At 37.2% G+C, this 24,139-nt stretch overlaps 1 protein-coding gene across 1 annotated transcript in view; it reads left to right on the forward strand.

Moving 5' to 3' along the window:
* The first annotated feature begins 1,169 nt into the window (after window positions 1-1,169).
* Window positions 1,170-24,139, forward strand: part of eps8l2 (EPS8 like 2) — a 247,269-nt gene continuing 224,299 nt past the window's right edge. Inside the window, exon 1 of the mRNA XM_051922048.1 lies at window positions 1,170-1,334. The gene's annotated coding sequence lies outside the window, so the exon portion shown is untranslated. The remainder of the gene's footprint in view (window positions 1,335-24,139) is intronic.

Raw genomic sequence — 24,139 nt, forward strand, 5'->3', positions numbered from 1 at the left:
TGCCACAACTTCAAAGACGCACAGTTTAGTTAATCTTTCAATTCTAACTGGTCAGTATGGGCTGTGCATACATGAATGTGCCCAGTGATGAACCAGAATACTTTCCAAGGTTGCTTATTACCTTGCACCCAGTGATGCTGGGACTGGTTCTGCCTCCCTGCAACCCAGAACTGGATTAATCAGGTTAGAAAATATTATGCTATGATTTAAATATTGAGAGATATCAATTTATTATCTATCCATATGTCTATATATTGCATTGATTTGCTTTTACTGTTATTTACAAATTTCATTTTTGAAAAATTAAATGCAGTTTAGGAAAATATACCAGACATTAGTGCAGGTTTTATTTTTGTCATGGTATGAGATATGTTTTTTATTTATATAGATGAATTATTATTATTATTATTGACTGTAATAATTTTTTTCCCCTTTTTTGGTTTTCCTGCCCATATCATATAATCTCATTTTTGTTTATATGAGAATATTTTTGCGTTTTTATGCCTCGTTTGTCCAAACTAAAGAATTGGCAAATTCCATATTTTATCCTAGTTTAATACTTGCCTATGACATTAAACAGCAGAACTCTTGCCAGATTAAAGGAGAACTTTCTGTTTTGTTTTGCTTTATGCAAATCAAAAAGGTCGCCGAATTTATCCAGATTTTGCAATATTAATGGTTTTTAATAACATTTTAAAAATGGGTTGCCTTTATAGATGTGCCGTTTTTTATGATGCGGTCATTTCAGAACTCTTAGGTGTACATATTTTTCCTGTTATTCTGGTTTCCCTTGCGCCCAACTGTGATCTTGCGAGCCCCCAATGAATTAAACGTGGTAAATAAATGGTTGAACTTATGAATATTCATTTCTTGTACATACGATGCTAAATTTATTATAGTATTATAAAATTCTTGGTACTTTAATTTCGTAGTAATACAGTAATATTAATAAAGATACTGGAAAAAGACCATAAATTAGTCTTGATATATAAGTATTAAAGTTAGTTCTCGTGGCCGTTCAGTCCTTTTACTTTGCCTGCGGTTTAGGAGCAGCTGTTTTTCTTTTTTCAGGTTTACTTTTATATCTTATACGTACTGTATCTGTATAGGTGCTTTAACTATCGATTCAGTGATGGCGCACTTCACAGTTTACAAACTGCACAGACCTGCGCTACGTGCACGGGAAGGCAGGCGGTTCAGGTGACAAAGGCTGTGCGTCACAAAGGAACGAGAGAGAGTGAGCAGCGCTCAGGCGAATGCAAAGTTCATACCAGCGCAATTCACTTCACTAAGGACTGTGAACGGCTGCCGAATACATTAAGTCGACAAAAACCGTAAGTTGTTTCTGTTTTCTGGTGATTTTACGTTGAAGTATCCTGACCTAGCTCTCGAGAGGCACTTGACAGTCTTTGCAACACCTGTCAGGACATAAACACCTGCCTCGCGCAGCCGTCCTCTTGACTCGGCAAGCATGTTACCAGGAGAGAGATCCGTCGCGCAGCCTGGGCGTAATAAGACGGCTTCTCTCGGTCACTTCTTTGCAATTATAATCTAAAATTACCTCGTGCACGCTTTTTTGTTAAATAGATGAAACGCCGACAGACTGGCCTACAGTATATATTTAAGGATTATTGCACTCAAAGGTTAATAAGTTGTTGCTTTGTGGCAATATTTTGTCGTAGAAAAATATAATTAAATACTTTTCTGAAAATGTCAGATCTCTAGTGGAAGGTTAACATTACTTGACATAGTTGTGTTTTGATAAAACAATAATATTTATGAGCATTATGAAGAAGAAAGCCCTTACTAAAGAGTGCATTTACTTCGACTACGTTTCTGCTGGCTTCGGAATTTGTGACTGTTGTCCTTCATCGGGTTAAAGTCGAGACACAGTTGCGCGACTGTTTGTAAATTTCGGTTTTGTTGGTTTTCTGGCTGTTAGTAGCTATCATATTTAAGTCATAACCCATGGGGAAAAAGTAATGCTCGAAAGTATCAAATACAGTAAAAATATCCTGTATGTATTTTGTATTATGCAACCGCAACAGTCGACTGCCTTCGTTAATAGGAGGGTATATTTTTGTTTAGGTTTAGGTGATACAAATTATATCCTGTTTAACAAATGGTTCACATCTGGCAACAAATACATTATTGCATGTTTACTTTTTATGTACTGTGCAAAAGGCCACACAAGAAAATTATTTTTAAATCTCGTTATCTATGCAGTGTTTATTTTCTTTGTCAAAACAGTATGTAACAACAGCATACACATATTTAAAACTGATTCAGTTAAAAGTACCAAATTTCGTTATTCTTTTTCAAAATGTATTGATATCTTTTGTGATAGCTATCAACACAGGGTAGATTCCTAAACCTGCTCTGGAGGTATTCCAGTCTATTCTGTATGTTTGTTTCATCAAAAGCATATCTGATTTGAACAAATAAAGTAGTGATTAGTTGAATCCAATGTGCTAATGATGCGGTTTAACAAATTAATGGATGTTTTGAATGGTAGCAACAAATATTGGAGTACCTCAGGAAGTGATTTAGAAATGGCTATATTAACACACTTTGGCAAGCATAAAATAAGTTTGTATCCATAAGGTTGTAGTCAGCAAGCAGTATCACACCAAACTGGGTTTTTTCAATATTCGGTATTCAGGTTGTTTTAAAGAAATTTGAAGAAACAGGATACACAGAAGTCTGAAAGTACTGAAACATACCTGCATCTGATAGACAATACTTAAAGATCATTTCCTTATGGGAAATGAATAGATCAGGATGAAGTGTTTCCTCAGTATCTGTCAGAGTCATTTGGCATCAAAGTATCTTTTCAACCTTGCATATAATTCTTGAAAGAAATGGCCTTGTATGGCGTGTTACAGCTAAGAACCCATTCTTTCCGAAAGGTAACAAAGAGAAGAGATTGCAGCGTTCAAAAGACCATGAAGCAAGGAGCAACAACCAGTTACAGAGAGTATTGATGGGTCCAAATTAGAAATGTCTGATTCACAAAGATGATGGTATGTCAGAAAAAGAGCTGCCAAGAAGTGCATTGATACCTGTCTGTGGTCTTCCATGAAGTACAGTGGTTTTGTGGTCTGGCAGTGTATTGCCACCAACCGTATAGAGGATCTGGTCAGAATCAATGGAATAATGATTACTGAGGAATATGAAAAGATTTCGATTCAACATGTAGTACCTTTGGCAAAGGAATTGTATTAGCAAAATCTTTCATTAATCAACACGCCAAGCTCAAATCTACGATGTTCTTGTTATTTTTTTTATTGTATTAGTTTTTTGTTTATTTTGCTTTGATGAGCACATAAACACTGCCCAAATAACTTCATGTTTTTTGGTGGCCTAAGTACTTTTGCACAGTGCTGTACACATAACCTCTGCTGAACTATACTTTTATACAGTATGTGTAAAAGGAAAAAAAAAAAAAAACAAGTTTGGGAAACCTCAAATAAATAATCATTTTAAAATACTGCATTTTTAAAGTAAATCTTTTTAAAATAAAATTTAGCTATTTGCTTCCTTTGTTTGCTTGCATATGTTCAGCAGTTAGTACAAATCTTTAAACAGTGCCTTTAACAGAAGTCATTACTATAAATTCCACAACCTGCTTGAAACAACACAATTAACATGGAGCAGTTTTTTTAAATATACATTTTTTAAAATGATTGTACAGTCTTGGTGCAAATGGAAACTTTATAAGCAAAGATGTCTCAAAAGTTAAATAGATGAAAAGTATTTGTTTTTAGTTAAGTCTGTCCACTTTATTTACTTTTCCTACAATCGTCCCTATTCATGGAACCTTACATAAACAATACATTGAATGATGGAAACAGAAAGGATACATGTTTGTTCTGTTCCTGTAGACTCTTAAGATTTTCACAAGGCAAACAGGGTAACACTAAGTAGTTGGAAAACAAGTCAATAGTCCAAACTATAGTATTTTGACAGAAGCATTTAGTTAATTTCTGGCTATGCTAAATAAACAATTTCTCATTTTTTTATTTCCTGTAGCATTTTAAATTAGTTTATAATTGGTTAATATTTAATTTAGGACAGCTGATTGTAGCTGGGGTTAGCATTTGCACCCTGCATCTCCAGGAGCCTCAATTCCAATTATGATCTTTCATGTGTAATTTGTAGTACTAGGGTGTTGTACCGTGTTAGCCATTATGAATGTAGAGAAAGCCAAGCAAAATTACATCTTTTATTGGCTAACTAAAAAGATTACAATATGGAAGCTTTCGAGGCAACTCAGGCCCCTTCTTCAGGCAAGATGTAATCGATTACATCTTGCCTGAAGAAGGGGCCTGAGTTGCCTCGAAAGCTTGCATATTGTAATCTTTTTAGTTAGCCAATAAAAGGTGTCATTTTGCTTGGCTTTTCTCTACATGTGTAATTTGGACATTTCATTCTTTCTGTTCATTGTTTTCACTTTTGATAACATGCTTAGTTTACAGGGAACTTAAAATTGTCTCAGTATGAGTAACTGTGCCAAGTAAAGGACATACAGACTGTTCTAGGCTGGTCCTGGCTTTGTACCTGGTGCTGACAAGATGAGTTTGGAAAAATGATCCTGCAACTTTGTGCTGGAATAAGCTGTTTCAGAAAATCAGAATAAATCTTAGAGTGCCTTGTCTTTTACATACAGAACAAATTCAGCTTGCGTAAGTGTTTTTATCTTATAAGTGATCAAACCTAAATGAAATTTACTCACTGAATTTACACACTCAAAATGTGATTTTGATTTGATTGTTATAATCATTTATGTTTGATCTAAGTAGATCACCAAGTTGTGTTTTACTCAGTAACTAAAATTTCTTAATCAAAAGCTCCAGGGTTGTTTTTATATGATTATTATTAATAATGGGGAACACATAATATTGGGGAAACCTATGTTTTCATTCCTAATCGTCCTTTTTCTCTCCCTCCTTCTACTCTTACTCATCCTTTTCTTTTTCTTATAATAATGAATAACCGCTATATTGTTTGATTTTATGTTGGGAATCCTGTAGTTAGGTTACACCAAACATGTTAAATGTAGTGATGCATATGATATTAACAATACACAGTAGAAATCAGTATTTGGGGTAAGCTGATCTCACATGACTGGTCTTAAATTGTTCAGAAGCCTGTGAATTTTAATGTGGTCATGAACACTTGAGTGCATAAATTAGCACTTTGCCAAGGCTGAAAACTTAACTGTAGCTAAATTGTAATGAGATTAATGTGTACCACTGCCTGTGTTGAAACTTACTGCCAGTTTTTGAAATATCATTTCAGTCTCCCTATAAATACCCAAGCATACCAGCAAGCACTATGCTATAATAATTAATTTCCTATTTTTTCTTAGAAAAGAACAGAGGTGTCTTTAGTTTAGTGTTTGATGAAAACTGGTTAACCACTTTTGATTGCAATGTCACCTCATGTAAATAATTGTAAATGTGGTATTAAAGACACTTTGCATTCTTGCATAGTTTTCAGCTAAAAGTAAGTCCACATTAAATTTGACAATATTTTGTAGAAACTTTTGCTCATGAAATGCTTACATTGTAATTCAAATGTTTTAATGGTAGGTTTTATATGAATGATGTTTCATACATGATAACCAAAAACAAGTAACTTCATTAATTGCAGTAATTTGAAACAACCATATGTTACATATGAAACCAAGAGATGATCAGGATATTAAAAAAAGCAAAAAAAATACTATAGAAAAAGAATATATTTTTTCCATTGCTGCATTCCACAGTCTATGTAAATGATCTGAAAATAGTATTAATTTATAAAGTCAGTGTGAGTTTGGGTGGATAATGCTGACATTTTTTTGAATATGATGTTTCAGAAAATGCAAAGATGACTAAGCTTTCAGATTATTTTTTTTTCTTTTACACTCTTTAGGAATTATTTGTACTGATGTTTCTCACAATCCTCAGTTTTTTTGTTCTTTTCATATTTCAAATGCAGAAAGAACTTAGGACAGATTCATATAAACTGATGGTTAATAAATGAACAACTTTGGTGGGACATGCTATTTTACAGCCCAGCCTCGGATCTAATGTACTGATTAGACTCTTCCACTGTAACACCTCAATATCTTGCTGAGTTGAAGAAACATTCCTCCAGTTTGAGAGGCAATTGGTGGTGTCTTTTACGCACCACATTACTCAGCAACTAGTGATACCTGATACACTGTCTTAAAATGAGGTTGCAGTTACAAAGCCCCATGTACTGAATGCAGAGCTTTGTGTTGAATGTACGTTTTCATTTTTGCTCTAATTAACAGTTATTAATGTTAGCACAAAAACACCAAAAAATGAAATGATAATTGAGCAACCAAATATTACACCAACAAAAAAATCAATATTTAAGTATGTTTTTCATTGTGAATAATTTATTATGTAGTTAATTAGGATGAAGAATGTAAATACAGTAAATGGAGAAGCAGTCTGACCTGGTCATAAGATGTTCAAGTGACTATGTAAATACAATAAACTTTGATACTACTATTAATCTTATAAGTTGCTACTGTTGAAGGAAATACTGTTAGGAAGAATATTGGAAGGCTGTACTAGAACTATAGAGTAAACCAATCATATTTGACCTCATTCTGTGTAAACCAATCATATTTGACCTCATTCTGTGACTCTTTACCTTCTGTCTCAAACAACCTATTCACGGACAAGAAAGAAGACACCTAAGCTTTTTTTTTTCTCATTAGAAGACAATGGGTCACCTGTATTTGATTTGAAACAACCTTCTGTACATAACAGTCATGGTCTAAAGATACTACCTGTTCTTTAACAAACTTGCATAACTAGTTCAATTGTGCTTTATCTGTGTATAGTGACCCAATAATTATTATGATGCATTTACAAATAATTCTTATGGATGAATTGTATGTTGCTGTTTAGTAATGTCATTGATATCTTCTTAAGCACAAGCCAAGCTGTAAACTGACACCCATTCTACACCAATTTCATACATTGCAAATGCTATGCCATCTCTATCACTGTATTTTTTCCCAGTTAAATTTCGTTTGAAAAATGGGTAGAATATATCTAGCTGTACATGCCAGGCATTTCATATATTCTGGCTTATGAAAAAATCTGTGATATATTGGTTGTGTCTACTGCTAGAATGTCATTAGGTTAGGGTATCGTGGGCTGCATCAGGAGTGGGCAGGAGGAGTATAGGAACCCTAATCAAGGACTTTGTTAAATGGTGCGACTCATACTACCTACAACTGAACACCAGTAAAACCAAGGAGCTGGTGGTGGATTTTAGGAGGACCAGGCCCCTCATGGACCCCATGATCATCAGAGGTGACTGTGTGCAGAGGGTGCAGACCTATAAATACCTGGGAGTGTAGCTGGATGATAAATTGGACTGGACTGCCAATACTGATTCTCTGTGTAAGAAAGGACAGAGCCGACTATACTTCCTTAGAAGGCTGGCTTCCTTCAACATCTGCAATAAGATGCTGCAGATGTTCTATCTGACAGTTGTGGCGAGCGCCCTCTTCTAATCGGTGGTGTGCTGGGGAGGCAGCATAAAGAAGAGGGACGCCTCATGCCTGGACAAACTGGTGAGGAAGGCAGGCTCTATTGTAGGCATGGTGCTGGACAGTTTGACATCCGTGGCAGAGTGACGGGCACAGAGCAGGCTCCTGTCAATCATGGAGAATCCACTGCATCCACTAAACAGTATTTCTCCAGACAGAGGAACAGCTTCAGCGACAGACTTCTGTCACTGTCCTGCTCCACTGACAGACTGAGGAGATCGTTCCTACCCCACACTATGCGACTCTTTAATTCCACCCGTGGGTGGGATAAACGTTAACATTATACAAAGATATTGTCTGTCTGTTATACCTGCATTGTTATCACTGTTTAATTTAATATTGTTCTTTATCAGTATGCTGCTGCTGGAGTATGTGAATTTACCCTTGGGATTAATAAAGTATCTATCTATCTAGAGCTAGTCTCTTTGTGTTTATATAAAACTATGAAAATCTGAATTCTTCTAGGTTTTTGCTTCTGCTGTCATGATGCTATATCTTTGCCGAATTTATTGATGGGATGTGTTATGATGCCCTGTCTTCTCAAATGTCACTATTGAGTGTGCCAGTGTAATCAACTATATAAACTAATACCTGGTATGTCAATCAATTGTATGAATCATGGAAAACTTTTCCTGTGCTGCTTCATTTATCTACACATTAGTTTATCTAGACTGAATGCTGCTTGAAATGGGCATTTAATATACCAATGACATTCTACCTAATGCTTTTCTATTCATCTTAAGTCATTGGGTTGCCTGCTAAGCATTCAACTTCTGCTCCAGGTGGAAACATGTCTGTGATGCACTGCTAAATTGTATATTCTTTGTGTGCCATACAGTTCAATAGCACTTCTTGAACTACAAGTCTATCATTCATTCATTCATTTTTGAACTTGTTTAATCAAATTCAGGGCCATGTGGTAAATTAAGGCGCTCTCGTCCTCTTGAACCCTCAGATGACACGTAAGACACCTGATATAAGTCCAATATTTTTACTTTTATTAGATTAATGTTCCCTAAGCACCTCCACTCCACAACACTCCAATAATAAATCAATATTCAAACACAATAAACAGTCAATCCTCCACTCCTCCCAGCAGTTCTGTCACACTCCCTCCCAACTCCGGCTTGGGCTGCTGGGGTTACCCATAGTCCCTTTATACTTCTTGACCTTGAAGTGTTTCTGTCCCTCAGTCCATGTGACTCTTAACACTTCCGGGTCAGGTGAAAACTCCTTTTCTTCAACTCGGAAGTATGTCATTGCTTCTGTCCCCTTGACTGGGAAGTACTTCCGGGTTATAAGGCAAATAGAAGTCCCTGGGCCTCCCTGCAGCGTCCCCTGGCGGTCCCCATGGTATCCAGCAGGGCTGTGAAGGGAAACTCCAAGGTCCATGATGCCCTGCTGGAACCCGGGGCATCTCCACGTTGCAGGGAGGGCTCCACCTGGCGGCTTGGGGGTATTGGCCGGGATAAGCTGCCGGCCATAGTCCACAGCCATAAGGGCCTTTAACCACAGCAGACATGAACTAGTTCTAGCTGGGTCACTAATCCATCATGGGACATACTTAGGCACATAGCCACTCATAACCGACCAGTGTAAAGTTTCTAGTTAATCATTGAGATCAAGGAGTAAAATAGGAATACAGTCATCCCTCACCTATCGCGGGGGTTACGTTCCAGAGCCCCCCGCGATAGGTGAAAATCCGCGAAGTAGCGACCTATATTCATTTTATTATTTATACATATTTTAAGGCTTTATAAACCCTTCCCACACTCTTATAAACCTTTCTCACTCTCTTGTTAACCTTTCCCACACTCATATAAACACTTCCTATGCTCTTAAACACTTTCTACATTCTTAAACACCGCAGACCAACACTGCACGCAGCGATCAGACGTCGCTATGTCTGCACTCGCTTTGTGAAGGGGGGCAGCTGAACTCACGTTGAGCAGAAATGGACTTTGTGCTGCTTCTGCCAAAATGCCTGCTTGTTGCTCTGCGCATTCGGAAGGAGGAGGAGGAGTGGGGGTGTGTGAGGGCTGAATGCACGTTCGCTCAAACCCCCCTCCCCAGAGGCGCAGTACGCTCCTGCCACTTCGCATTGTCAAGGGGGTGGGGAGCTGAATGAATGCTAAGGAGAAGTGGACTTTGTGCTGGCTTTGTGCTGCTTGTCGCTCTGCGTGTCAATAATTTAAAAGCCTGTACAGCACCTATTTTCCTGTCTCACTGTCTTGTCTTGCGTGAAGTTAAAATGTTTTATAATAGTGAGATGTTACTCATATCCTTAGCCCGACATCCACATATCATATGTGTTAACAAAGTGTGTTTTATAAGTTTACATGTGTTTAAAGCATGTGGGATGGGTATTTTAAGGCTTAAACTATAAAAATGTTTATTTATATGGTCTTTCTATATCACAGATTTTCTCCTGTTGCTGATGGGTCTGGAACATAACTTCCGCTATAGGCGGGCAATCACTTGTATTTAAAAATCCGCGAAGTCGTGAATCCGCGAAAAGTGAACCGCGAAGTAGCGAGGGATTACTGTATCAGAAGAAAATCCCATGCGGGCTAGGGCACAATTAGCAAACTTTTTATAGACCGTGATATATGGCAGGTTGCAGTACAAATTATCACAGTGCATTTTTAGTTAAACATTTATGATATATATTTTAAAAATAAAACCGTTACTATATGTATTTCTACCAACATAATGGCATGTTGACATTTGCTCCTTAGTGACACATCTCTTTCTTTTCCATTTGTCTTGCACAAAAACAATACCTTCAGAAAGTATTTGTATGCCTTCACTTTTTACTTATTTTGTTATATTGCAGCCTTATGCTAAAATCATTTAAAATCAATTTTCCCTCATTAAGCAATATTTAATACCCTAGAATGACAAACCAAAAACAATATTTTAGAATTTATTATAAAATTTAATAAAAGTGAAAACTCAAATATCACACTGACACAGGTATTAAGACCATTTAGTCATTACTTTGTTCAAGCACTTTAGATAAGCATTTACAACCAAGAGCCTTCTTGGGAATGAAATGACAAGCTTTGTACACCTGGAGTTTCTGTCATTTTTCTCAGCAGATCTTCTTAAGCTCCTGTTGGGAGGCGGACTTCCCGCCTAGTCTGAGGTCCAGAACACTCTGGATCAGGTTTTCATTAAGGATATCTCTGTACAGTGCTTCATTCAAGCTTTCCCTCAACTCTGAGTAGTCTCTCAGTCTATGCTGCTGATAAACAACCCCACAACATGATGCTGCCATGATTCACCTTTGGAATGGTATTGTGCTTGGTGATGAGCAGTGCCTGGTTTCCTCCAGACATGATACTTAAAGTCAAAGCCAGACAGTTCAACCTTGGTTTAATCAGACCAAAGAATTTTGTTTCTCATAGTGTGAGAGTCCTTCAGGTTCATTTTTGCTAATTCCAAGCTGTCACTGATTTAGTATGATTGCTGATAGTAATCAAACTTGTTACCGTATCTTATGTATACTGAATACAAAACATAGACATCCATATGTTGGGATCTTCTGCGCGATAAACCCATTATGGTTCTTGTTTTGACAGTTTTTATGTTATACTTCCTTGAACATTAGTTCTGTTAATCATTTTCATTCTTTTTCTTTGTGTCTTGTGTCAAGTCAAATTTTGCATCTAGGGACAAATTTTTGTATATCACTGCACTGGTATTAACTGCTAATGTTTTAGATGCAGTTTTATTTAAGATTGTTCAGTTGCAGTACATTACTGTTTGTTGGCTACTGTAAAAAATATTTTTTTTACAAAATAATTCAGAAAAAATGGTGTTGTAAAGAATTTCAGGTTACTGATTAAGTACCCTTAACTTCAATTTCTGGTTTGCCCAAACAGTTCTTACTGCACATATTTTCTCTCTCTTCTTTCTTTGGTTTAAATCAGATCACACTTGTTCAATGCCCTTGTTTCTTTTAAGAAGTATATGTTTGAAGGCAGTTGTTTAGTCATGTTTCACGCCATCTAGGAACAACTGACAATGTATATTTGGCAATTAAGGCGATGGCAGTTACTAATCATAACAATGGTAGTGGTGCATTTATGTCTTTGTGTTTGTAGTGTATGTTGACCTTGCATGTAAAGTAGAGAAGAGTGGAGTGAATTTTTTGTGAACCCAACTGTAGATGGGAGAATCCAACAAGAAGAGAAATTATCAAGATACTGTATACTTACTTTTTATCACGGCCTAGCAATCCATTGTCCTGATACTTCATGCAAAGCACTTTGACAAAGCATTCTATACACAACATGTTTTTAAATCCAGACTTTAAGAAATGGCTAATACTCATTTCACATTTTTCAGTTATCTTTTATTTATCACCATAGCTCTTAAATTATACACAGAGTATGTTTTTTTCAGTCTACTTTTTCCTGCTTTACTTCTATTTTTGCCATTGGCTATAAATTACATTAGCTCTCTTTAAGCTCACATTAGCTCTCTTTAACAACAACAACAACAACATTTATTTATATAGCACATTTTTATACCAACAATGTAGCTGAAAGTGCTTTACAACATGTCAAAGAGAATGGTACAAAAAACAAAGAACAATTAATAAGATTAAGCAATAATATTACAAAATAAGTACCAAAGAAGAAAAAAAATCTAAATGATCTTAAAAAACAGATAAATATCAAGCAGAAGAGTAGCGTCCTTATATATAATGTCATGAAGTGAGTCTCTAAAGATGTTTCCAGTGATAAGGTCAAATGGCCTGGAGGACAGAAAAAAACAAAAAAAAATCTGCAAAAGTTCCAAGGCCAACAGACTTCCCAGCCCCCACTGGGCATTCTGCCTAACATAAATGTTCTTAATTCATTCCTTTGTTTCTAGGCTTCATATGAGAGGATTTGATTAAGTCAGTCTCGTGGACAACTGGGGCCCCCGCCTACATTCAGTCATCACAGGTTGTTACATGGTGACCTGATCAGAAAAGATAGCAGAGATAAGTAGAGAATATTAAAGATTGCAGATCCCTAAAGAATATAATTTTATGCCGATATAGTCTACTAGGAGTACAGCTGAAATATAGCTATAAAAAATTAAAATAATGGGGTTTACAGTAGCAGTTTTTTTAAAATGTTCCACAGTATTAGCCTGATGAATTTCTGTTAGTAAACATTCCAGATTATAGGTGCAAAACAAAATAAAGCAAAAAAACAAAACAAAAGGCCATCTTACCACTTTTTACCTGGTGAAGATCTAAGGTTATGAGTTAGAATGAAGGGGGATAGGCATTCCAAAAGGAGATAAGGAGGTTCAAATCAGAAATAATTCCTGAATATAGTGATACACAGTAGTAATTTCTTTCTAATATTGACAAACTGGAAGTGTTAGTTAGCAGGTTCAGTTATGTGACAGAATTTGTAATTTATTCCTACGTGTTTTGGATTCTGTCATTTAAATGTAACTTGATGCTTGAGGTTGCATGTTGTATGAATCATTGGTTCTCAGACTTGTTCCTAATAAACCCAGACCATCATTTTTATCTATAATTTAATAACCATGCTGTTATTTCTAAGATTATGCCCTCATTCTGTTAATTTAGATGATAGGATAGGTTCAAGTCTTTGCTTAATTGCTTTGAATGTTCTTCTGGTGTCTGTATGGTAGTGCTGGGTGGTATACCGGTTCATACCGAAAACTGTTTTTTATTTTCGTTATGATACGGATTTTTCTTATACCGCAACACCGGTTTAAATTGCCTAAATGACATTCGGAACGTGGCGCAGCAGGAAACTGTTCAAGGGGGGACCTTTTTCACTGCTACACCGCTAATCACATACAGCGGAGTACATGCGTTAGTAGAGGTGTTGCACGGGGGCTCTTTTTCACTACTATACCGCTAAATAGGCATGCAGCGGAGTACATGTGGTAGTGTAGGTATTGCGTGGTGAAAATGGACAGAGAATATTCTGAAACTGAAGCTGTAGCTGACGACAAAGTTAAACATGATGACACAGAAGAACTTTTGCTGGAAAAAAAGTCACGTCCGTTGCCTGGAGATACTTTGGTTTTAAAAGGTCGGATGTGGACCATTATGTACAAATGTGTAAATACTGTTTCTATACTACTGGATAATACTGCAAGCCAAGTTGTACTTGTTTTATTTTTTTTTTCAATACAGTGTAATGTACCTGGGTACTGTGTAATAGTGTGACGACATGTTGAATTTATTCTCGACATTTCCACTTTAATCTCGCCGTTTATGTCAAGATTAAAGTCGAAATGTTGACTTTATTCTTGTAATTTGTCATTAAAGTAGAACATCGCAAACTAAACTTCATCTTAAAATGAATATTTAATTTACTAGATTTTCCCAAACCCCGTCATAAGTTATATAGCACATTAAATGCTTTGTGTTAAGTGTTCCCCGAACCATGTTAAATCGGTACGTGCTTCTTATACTGATGTCCTCTTGTACTGAGGAAGCGCCGGCATTGATTGCTGCACAGAATACATTCACTTCATGATATTCCTGGTCTCTGAACATTTAGAATGCTAAGATAAATATTTGATATAATTTTCATGATGAAATTCATTAAAGCATGTATTAATCATGTGGGGGGCACGGCGGCGTGGAGGTTGCACTGCTGCTTCGCAGCAAGGGTGTCTCGGGAGTACCCTGCCTTGAATTTGCATATTTTTCTGGTGGGTTTACTTGACGTGCTTCAGTTTCCTTTCAAATTCATGTAGGATGTGGGGTTTTGTTACACTAGCAGGGTCAATATAGCATATGTGTTGCTCATATTCACCCTGTGATGTGCTGGCGACTCGTTCAGGATTTGCTCCTGCCTCACACACAATGCTTGCTGGGATGGGTGCAACCTTGAATGGATGGCATAATTAAACATGTATAACAAAGATTTTTTTAAAGTTCTGAACACTCCGTGGGCTAAGTTTATAACTAGTTTTAATTTCACAAAGACATTTATCATGTGGTGATTGGTTATGTGGAAAAAGAAAAAGGAAGGATAGGAACTGGGGTTTTGGTACGTCAGACAGACAGCACGCATGCAATAAAGAAAGCCTGCTCAGAAGAACATCCATTGAATTCTGTGTTCATGTCTCCGACCACCAGATCACAAAACCAACATTTACACAATATTTAAGTTAAACCTGTGCGATACCCATTCATACATCCAGTTTTTTGGAGCCTCGTCACACCTGCCATAAAGTTCTCTACGCTGAACATACACCTGGGGACCCCTTACTGCGAGGGAGCAGCACTACTGCCTCACTACCGTGCATGTTTAATACCTGCTTTAATGCATTTCAGCCTGAAAATGATATCAAGTGTGTATCTTAGCATTCTAAATTTTCAGACAGCAGGAATATCATGAAGTGAATGGATTCTGTGTGGTGATCGCTGGCGGCACCTCTTACTGCGGAGGAAGTCAGTTTAAGAAGCATAGTGATTAACAACTGGGTTGGGGAACACTTAACACAAAGCATTTAATGTGCTACATTAACTTATGATGGGGTTTGAGAAAATCTAGTAAATTAAACATTGATTTTAGGATGAAGTTTAGTTTACGACATTCTACTTTATTTATAAAATAAACTACGAGAATAAAGTGGAAATGTCGACTTTAATCTCGACATAAACGGCGAAATTAAAGTGGAAATGTCAAGAATAAAGTCAACATGTCGAACTTATTCTCGACATACGTATAGTTTGTTTTTTTCTTCCCTATGTCCGTAGTTTTTTTTCTTCACCGTGGCCGTAATATGCTTCCGTAGGGCTATACCACAAATAGCATTATAAATGCAAGTTGCAGTTTTGTTATTTATGTATATAGCTTAGCTTGAAGCAAGGTCCATATTAATGCAGTTTGCCTAAATGATGGGTCAGTTGGTAAAGATGTCATCGCCAAGCTGCACTTGTTTAATTTAATTTTATTTTTATTTGGTGACTACTGTGTAATGCACCTGGGCTTGAAGTCTAGTTTAAATATTATGCAGTTTAATGATGGTAAAGTTGTTTAAAAAGTCACTTTAACGTGTCAGTGGACAGAGATTGTTAACATTAACAGAAAGAGTAGTTGGTTTACAAAAAATATTTACTATTTATTCCTTTTCTAAGACATGTTCATGTGAAACCGGTATAATTTTGAAAAATACCGTGTTATAGAATTTTGGTCATACTGCCCAGCACTACTGTATGGCTTTTCCCTTCCACATGCCAATGACACATTTCTTACATTATTTAGAAACTCTAAACTGGCTACATTTGGATACTTGCATGAATATGCCCTTTGCAAAATTGGTGCCATATCCATATTCATTTCTACCTTTGCACTAAGTTCTACCGTACTAGGTCCTCTAGCTTCCTATGAGCATGTCATTGAAAAAAAGTGGATGAATGTATGGAATGGAATAGCTGCATGAGTGTGTTGTGCAATGGATTTGTGGCCTGCTGGGGGCTGGTTCCTCCCCTGCATCTGATACTAGATTGGTTTTGAGTCCCAGAGGTACAAAATTTGGCCCTAGTGGGTTTAACAAAGCGTGAATATATTTTATTTTATGATATTTGGACTGTTTTCACTTTGTGACTATGAACTGCTCTAAATGTAAAATAAAATGCTTTCCTCTAAAATGTAATAACTGAGTTAAGGTTCCAATTCTTGCTCAAGGGAGATGCAGTAGTTTTAAGTGGATAATCAGCTCATATAACCATCCATTCAATTTCTAAAACCATTTATCCAGAGCAATTTTCAGAGGAAGCTGGAGCCCATCCTAGTAATCAGCATTCACAAGGTAGGAATGATTCCTAGCTGGAGCTCTGGCCCATCGCAGGTTGAGCACACACACACACGCATTATGGAGCCAATTTAGCATTGACAATGCAAGTCTTGAGAAAATTCACACAAACCTGGGAAGAACATGCAATCTCCATGAAGGGAGCACCTGGGTTTGAGACCCGGTCTTCTTGTTGTGAGGCAGCAGCATTATTGGTGTGTCACTGTGCTGCCCAGCCCAAATAACATCAAAGGTAAATGACAGCTTAAAATCTGCCTGATTCTGATATATAATTTGGTCTTGAATTTTCCATATATGAGATATAAGTTGCCATATATCTCATAATCAAGATTGAATTAACACTTTTCACCCATTGTGGCTGTTCCCCACCTGGATTTTGGTGTCAATTTTATAACTCCCAACTTATGTATTTTCCCTGAGACTTAGCCACTTTAAATGAATGTAGATGTGTGTAATTCAACCATTTATGACTCCTGAAGATAATTAACTGTACAGGAACTTAATTAGGTGTGTCATAGTTTAAAAGTCAAATGCCTATAGGATTAGTAATTTTTTGGCATAATAGCATAGTGGCAAGGGCAGAGGTTTTAAACCACACCATTGGATTGTTCAGTCTTCTTATCTACCACAGTATGGGGCTGTAAACAAGAGACATGCCTGTTCTTCAGTTTATGATTTCTTCTTATGTAGGTTGCTTTTGTAAAATCCATCAATTAGATATATAATGATTTTCTGAGTCTCTGCCTGCTTGATCAGGTAATGGTTGTGTTGGCACCTTAATAAACTGGGCCATTCTCCAGGTGCTTGTGGTGAATTCCCAGGCATTCCAAGGATTGGTGAGTGATACAAATAAGTACAAATATTGGGACCTAACAGCTGTGCCTCCAGAACTTCATACAACTGTGGAAGCATTCAAAATGTAATGTGCTTATACTAGTTATAATCATTTTCCTTAAATATCTGTGTAAGCTGATATTTAAGCTGGTCCATTGGTTCTCAGCCAATAGTAAATTCATATTGATTTTCCTGTATCTGAGATTTTAATATTTCTTGAGTTTTGTATTTACTAGAGGTGCCTGTAACTTTCAATATTTCCGGTTAGCCATCTTCTACTGTGGACCTTTGTACCCCGTGCCAAATACCAAAAATATTGCTTTGCATGGAATGCCCAAGCAAAGTGTGATTGAAAATTTGAACATCACACTATGGTTCCAGTTAATACAAGGCACACCTCACCCAGAAAAGAGATACAGTACTGGCATCCAATCATGAGGCCAGGCTTAATGGAATAAATTTTTAGTCACATTTTTTGTTGAAAAAAGACATAAGAAATTTTTCAATAGTGAACAACGCTGGACAACAGCAAACAATATCAAAACTGTCCTTTAAAATATTTCATGTTATATGTGTCTAATAATCCACATGTCAGGTCATGAAGTTATAAGCTTACAGTGTGCAAAATACATTTATTCTTTCCTCAAATATTGTTAAATAAACAACTCCAAAAATGAAATAGTGTACAAACAGGAAACTTTTTCTTTCTACGGGGATGGATTTTTGAAATAACTGTTGACCACTGAATGAGGGGGAGAGGTAAGTCTCTAACATAATAAAGCATAAAAAGTATCTTTTTTGGGTGGAATATTACAGTATACTGTATTTCTGATCATAAAGTGCCAGATGACCAGCTGACCAGCATTACTTGGTTTGACCAAATATAATGTATATATATTCCACACTTCTAATAAAATAAAATGTAATAAATCTGCCTATTATATGTTGAAAATATAGCAAAATTGTATTTGGAAAAAGTTCTCATTTACATAGAGACAATAATGAAAACAGAATAAATCAGGTCATTCAGTCTGTTATCTTACAGTGTTTTCAAAGTGAATTCAATCACAAAACCCTTCCTAGAAAAAAAAATAATGAAAAGATCAGAGATACAGATTTTTTTAAATAAGATTACAGGGAGGTGGCTAAATAGCATGTGTTCTTACACCCTTTGTGACAATACTGTCAGCTATGTGGTAATCTTCTTGCAGTGCATGATTAAGGCGTGGTAGTTTCTTTTGTTTTAATTAAACTTGTTTTATTTTGGGCATTTCATCTTTCTTATTAAGTTTATTACTCTTTTTAAGCTTTAATTTTGTCCCACAAATTTTGAGTTTCTTAATTTTGGTTGTTGTGTACCCACAGAGATTTTTTTTCACCCATACAAAGAGGTTTATACAGCTATCACATTGGTGATGTAACTTTCCAAAGTAGTGCTCATTTGTCGGTGTGCATTTCTTTCTTCTTTTCATTCTTGCATGTTGTGCTATATCTTGTATTAAGCACCTTCCATAGTGCCCCTGGCAGGGATGTTGCTGTTCTTCTTTTCCCTTCTTAGAACATTAGAACAATCTAGACAAGAACAGGCCATTCAGCTTTCAACAAAGCTTGCCAGTCCTATCCACATAATTATTCTTCTAAAAAGAACATTAAGTCTATTTTTGAAAGTCTCTAAGGTCCTACTGTTTACCACACTACTTGGTATCTTATTCCATGTGTCTATGGTTCTCTGTGTAAAGAAAACTTCCAAATATTTGTGCAAAATTTACCCTTAACAAGTTTCCAACAATGTCACCATGTTCTTGATGAAGTAATTTTAAAAAAAGAATCTCGATCCACTCAACTAATTTAAAAAAATTCTATCAGGTCTCCTCTTTGTTTGCTTAAACTGAAAAGACTCCGTTCTTTCAAACTTTCCTCATAATTTATTCTCTTCATTAAATGTCATCTCTGCCCAGTCCTGTATGCTGTCTAGGTTCCTATGTAATGACTCAATGGATTCCAGATTATCTTCAAACTTAACCAGCTTGCTACTTATATTCCTATCCAAATCATTTATGTACTGTATACTAAAAAGATCATCAGCCCTAGCAACGAACCCTATGGAACACCACTTGTAATGTCAGCCAGTTCTGATAAGGTTCCTTGCACGATAACCCTCTGCTTCCTGTGTCTCAGCCAATTTTGCACACATCTACAAACAACACCCTGAACTACCATTTCTTTTAGGTTGATGCCCAACTTCTCATGTGACACCTTATCAAATGTTTTCTGAAAGTCAAGATAAATTATATCATGTGCTCCACTTATCCTTTTTTTCCTTCCTCATAGAATTCCAGCATGTTGGTGAAACATGACCTCCCTCGTCTGAATCCATGTTGACTGTTCAGTAAAACTCCTGTTCTTGTCATGTGTTGCTCAGTCTTATCCTTAATAATTCCTTCCATTATTTTAAGCCTACTGGCCTATAGATGCTTGGATCTGCCCGGTCACCCTCTTTATATAATGAGATAATATTTGCCATTTTCCTGTCCTTCAGAATTTCCAGTGTGCAGTGGCTTTCTAAAAATATGTGTCAAAGGTTTTTATTTACAGTATGTTCTGGCTAACCTCCTTAAGAATTCCAGGGTAAATATTATCTGGTGGTGTTGATTTGTTTGATTTCAGCCTGAACAGTATTTCTCCCTCTACAATTTCCAAATCACTCAGTACCTGTTTAGTAGTCCCATTTACCACTTGGAGGTTTTCTACTTCCTCACATGTGTAGACCTCTGAAAAATGCAAGTTTATAGCTTCTGCTATTTCACGGTCTGTATTTTTAAATTTTCCTTTACTATGCCTGATGCACTTAACCTGCACCTTGACTGTTCTTTTACTAGTAAAATACTGAATGAATACTTTTGGGAGATCTTTCGCCTTATCTGCCATATTCATGTCTAACTGTATTTTAGCCTCTCTAATATTGTTCTTAATGGTTGCCCTCATGTTCTTATACTCCCTGTGATTCACATTGGAGTTATTAGTCTTATATACCTTATACAGCTGTTTTTTTCCTTTGCCGCTTCTTTTTCAACTCTTTATTAACCCACTGCAGAGTTATTTTTTTTAAATTTCCTACCAATTCCAAATTTAATTATGTACCTGCCCTGCAGTATATGTAAATACTTTTTAAACCTGTTCCACTGCTTCCACATTTAAAAAGTTATCCCAGTGTATCCTCCCATGTAACTTTGCCATATCTTTTCAAAATGTACCCTACCAAAATTAGACTTAACAGTTTTTGTCTTTGCATCTGCACTCCAAAAACACTGAGAATTGTATTAAATTATGGTCATTTGGCCCTGTTGGTTCAATCACCTCTACACCCTTAATTCTATCTTGATTATTACAAAATACTAAATCCAGACAGGCTTTCCCCCTCAACACTTACATGAACACAAGCCCACAACCTATGACTTAGAACAAAGTCAAACCTGCGCTGGACCTATTTGATTTTGTTGGAGCAAGTTGTAGACTGGTTGGACTAAGAACAAAGTCAAACCTGCGCTGGACCTATTGATTTTGTTGGAGCAAGTTGTAGACTGGTTGGACTAAGTCGCTGAGTATGCCAAAGTACATTGTCATTAGACTACAATATAAGATGATGGAATGAAGCGTTTGACTGAAAATTGCTGGAAACTCACATAATGTGATGTGTGTGACATTGCCTTTGCTCACACATATCTGCCTTTTTTTGTTAAAAAGAAAAACTGTTTGGATGACTTTAGGTCTTTCACTTTCAAGTTCCACATATAAAATCTATACTAATAAAAGGCAAAGCCCTCACTGACTGACTCACTCACTCACTCACTCACTCACTCACTCACTCACTCACTCACTCACTCACTCACTCACTCACTCATCACTAATTCTCCAACTTCCCGTGTAGGTAGAAGGCTGAAATTTGGCAGGCTCATTCCTTACAGCTTACTTACAAAAGTTAGGCAGGTTTCATTTCGAAATTCTACGCGTAATGGTCATAACTGGAACCTCTTTTTTGTCCATATACTGTAATGGAAGGCAGCAAGATGGCCGTAGGAGACGGAGTTGCGTGTCGCGTCATCACGTCTCCCACGTAATCATGTGAACTGACTGTGAATTCAGTACGTAGAAAAGAAGGAGGAGCCCCAAAGAGCGCTGAACAAAACATTCATTACACAATTCACAAGGCAGCGAAACAATAAGAAGCGAGTGAGTGACGCATACAAGCATTTTCATAAGACACGAGGTATAAAAAAGCACGGCGTAAACCATAAGTTTAAATTAAGTTTATAGAAACGCTCCCGCTGCCGTTTGCAATGCCATATTCGCGAGATACAATACAATACAATACAATACAGTTTATTTTTGTATAGCCCAAAATCACACAGGAAGTGCCGCAATGGGCTTTAACAGGCCCTGCCTCTTGACAGCCCCCCAGCCTTGACTCTCTAAGAAGACAAGGAAAAACTCCCAAAAAAAACCTAGTAGGGAAAAATGGAAGAAACCTTGGGAAAGGCAGTTCAGAGAGAGACCCCTTTCCAGGTAGATTGGGCGTGCAATGGGTGTCAAAAGAAGGGGGTCAATACAATACAGTACAGTACGCAGAACAATTTCTCAATATAGTAAGAAATAAAAAAAAAAAAATATATAAATTTTAGAAGTACAGAGCAGAATTTAACAGTAGATGATATATCCCATAATAAGATTTGTATTTGTATAGAGTCCTGGAGACCTCATCCTTCAAGCTGCCTCCCCCATTTGGCCATTCCACAGCTGAAACAGTGCTGGGCCAGCCAATCCGATGAAAGGACCCCTCTCTCCCACGATTCCTGCGATCCTCCATCTGGGATGACTTTTCCTTAGGCAGGCAAAACAACTTGGCAGGTGGGCCGTGGCACCAAGTGCCACATTTGAGTACCGAGAAGAAAAACAGAATAAGTGAGGGTTAGTATACAATTATAACTGTCATGTTACTTATGTTTAAGTGCTAATGACTAACAACAGAGATGCAGTCTGTACAGTTAATCAGCAGCTCTAGTCAGGATATGCTAAACTGAAGTAGTGAGTCTTCAGCCGGGATTTAAAAGCTGAGACCGAAGGGGCATCTCTTATAGTAGCAGGCAGACCATTCCACAGTTTAGGGGCCCTGTAACTAAAAGCTCGACCCCCCACTGTTATTTTATTAATCCTTGGAATCATAAGCAGACCGGCATCTTGAGATCTTAATGTGCGCTCTGGTTTGTAAGTCATGATAAGTTCAGACAAGTAAGCCGGACCTCGACCATTTAATGATTTATATGTTAAAAGAAGGATTTTGAAATCTGCCCTGAACTTAACCGGGAGCCAGTGTAAGGATTTAAGAACTGGAGTTATGTGTTCGTATTTTCTTGTTCTTGTAATAATTCTCGCAGCCGCAAGTTTAATGTAGAAGACACGAGGTATAAATGACAGTTTGGATCACTTTGTAACAGAGTTAAAATTGCTGTAGCGAGAAACTTTTAACTGCCGGTTCTTAGCTAACATTAAATAAACCCGTGGACATTGCAACATCACACAAGAGAGCGGCTCACGTGAAGTGATTGAACGCAGCAGGAGTGATCACTTCAATGAATCAAACCTGTTCAAAAAACACATTGCACAATTGATAAGGTAGGAAAAGAATATGAAACAAAGCACGGTATAAACCGTAACTTTAAATTAAGTTTATAGAAACGCTCCCGCTGCCGTTTGCAATACCGTATTCGCCCCTGCGAAGCGCGGGGATTTTGCTATATATATATTAAACTATTTCAACCATTCTATGATCTGCTTCTCGAAACTGAAAGAGGGCACCGTGGCAGAAGTTAGCCGACTTGCTGACCAACCACAAGCGTTACCTGGTAGGTAACCACCCATACAATCAGATTGTGAATCAGACTACGAATGCCTGCAATGTAATTACCCCGATCTACATGCTGTCAAATGAACGAACCACACGCCGTGGCACAACGTTAGGGGCTTCGCCTCTAGCGCTGACGTCCGAGGTTCGATTCCCGTAAGGGAGTGCAGTGAGTGTGTACACCTGATGAGCCCACAATTACGGCGAAACACGTGTCGCGTACTATGCATCTTCAAAGCACGGTGTAAACCGTAAGTTTAAATTGAGTTTATAGAAACGCTCCCGCTGCCGTTTGCAATACCATATTCGCAAGATACAAGTTTAATGAGAAGACACGAGGTATAAACGAGACTTTGGATGACTTTGTAACAGAGTTAAAATTGCTGGAGCAAGAAACTTTTAACTGCCGGGTCATGTCGCGTGTTCTCGGGTAGGTACACCAAAAAATGTATACATTTATGCATGTAATGGGCAAACAAAAAATGTACTATACCCGAAAGCACTGCAGTAGTACTCAATGTATCTTTACTTCTTAAATGTTAATGTTTTACTGTTTAATAATTTATACCTTCTTATATGTTGTTGAAATTCTTTTATCAAAATACCAGTAACAGCGCACTGCACGATAACGTGGAGTGAATACACTTGACATGAGCATTCATGTTATTTATCCTCTTTCTCTGTACGTTTACCATTCGTTTGCTCAGAGGTTGATGCACTTGCTGCTTAATGAGCAGCTCTTCATCCTAGCGTTCCGCTGCTTCTCTTCTTTCGTCGGCATCTTTTCCCGTTAAAACTGATTAAGTTAGTTTTTGTGTTGCGATAACTTAGTATGTTTTCTTTAATTTTTCAGTTAAGCTGGCACTTAAGTCTTCAATCTGCCTCAAGAATGATTAGCGAAGGTGGTAGGGAATGAAAACGGCACCCGTACGCATCTGGCACGGCCGCACTGGTGCGCGCAGCTGTGAGTTGATTCTACAATAAAATAAAATAAAGATTAAAAGAGTAAT

The sequence above is a fragment of the Erpetoichthys calabaricus genome, chromosome 2 (genome assembly GCF_900747795.2).
Source record: "Erpetoichthys calabaricus chromosome 2, fErpCal1.3, whole genome shotgun sequence".
In the NCBI taxonomy this organism is placed as follows: Eukaryota; Metazoa; Chordata; class Cladistia; order Polypteriformes; family Polypteridae; genus Erpetoichthys; species Erpetoichthys calabaricus.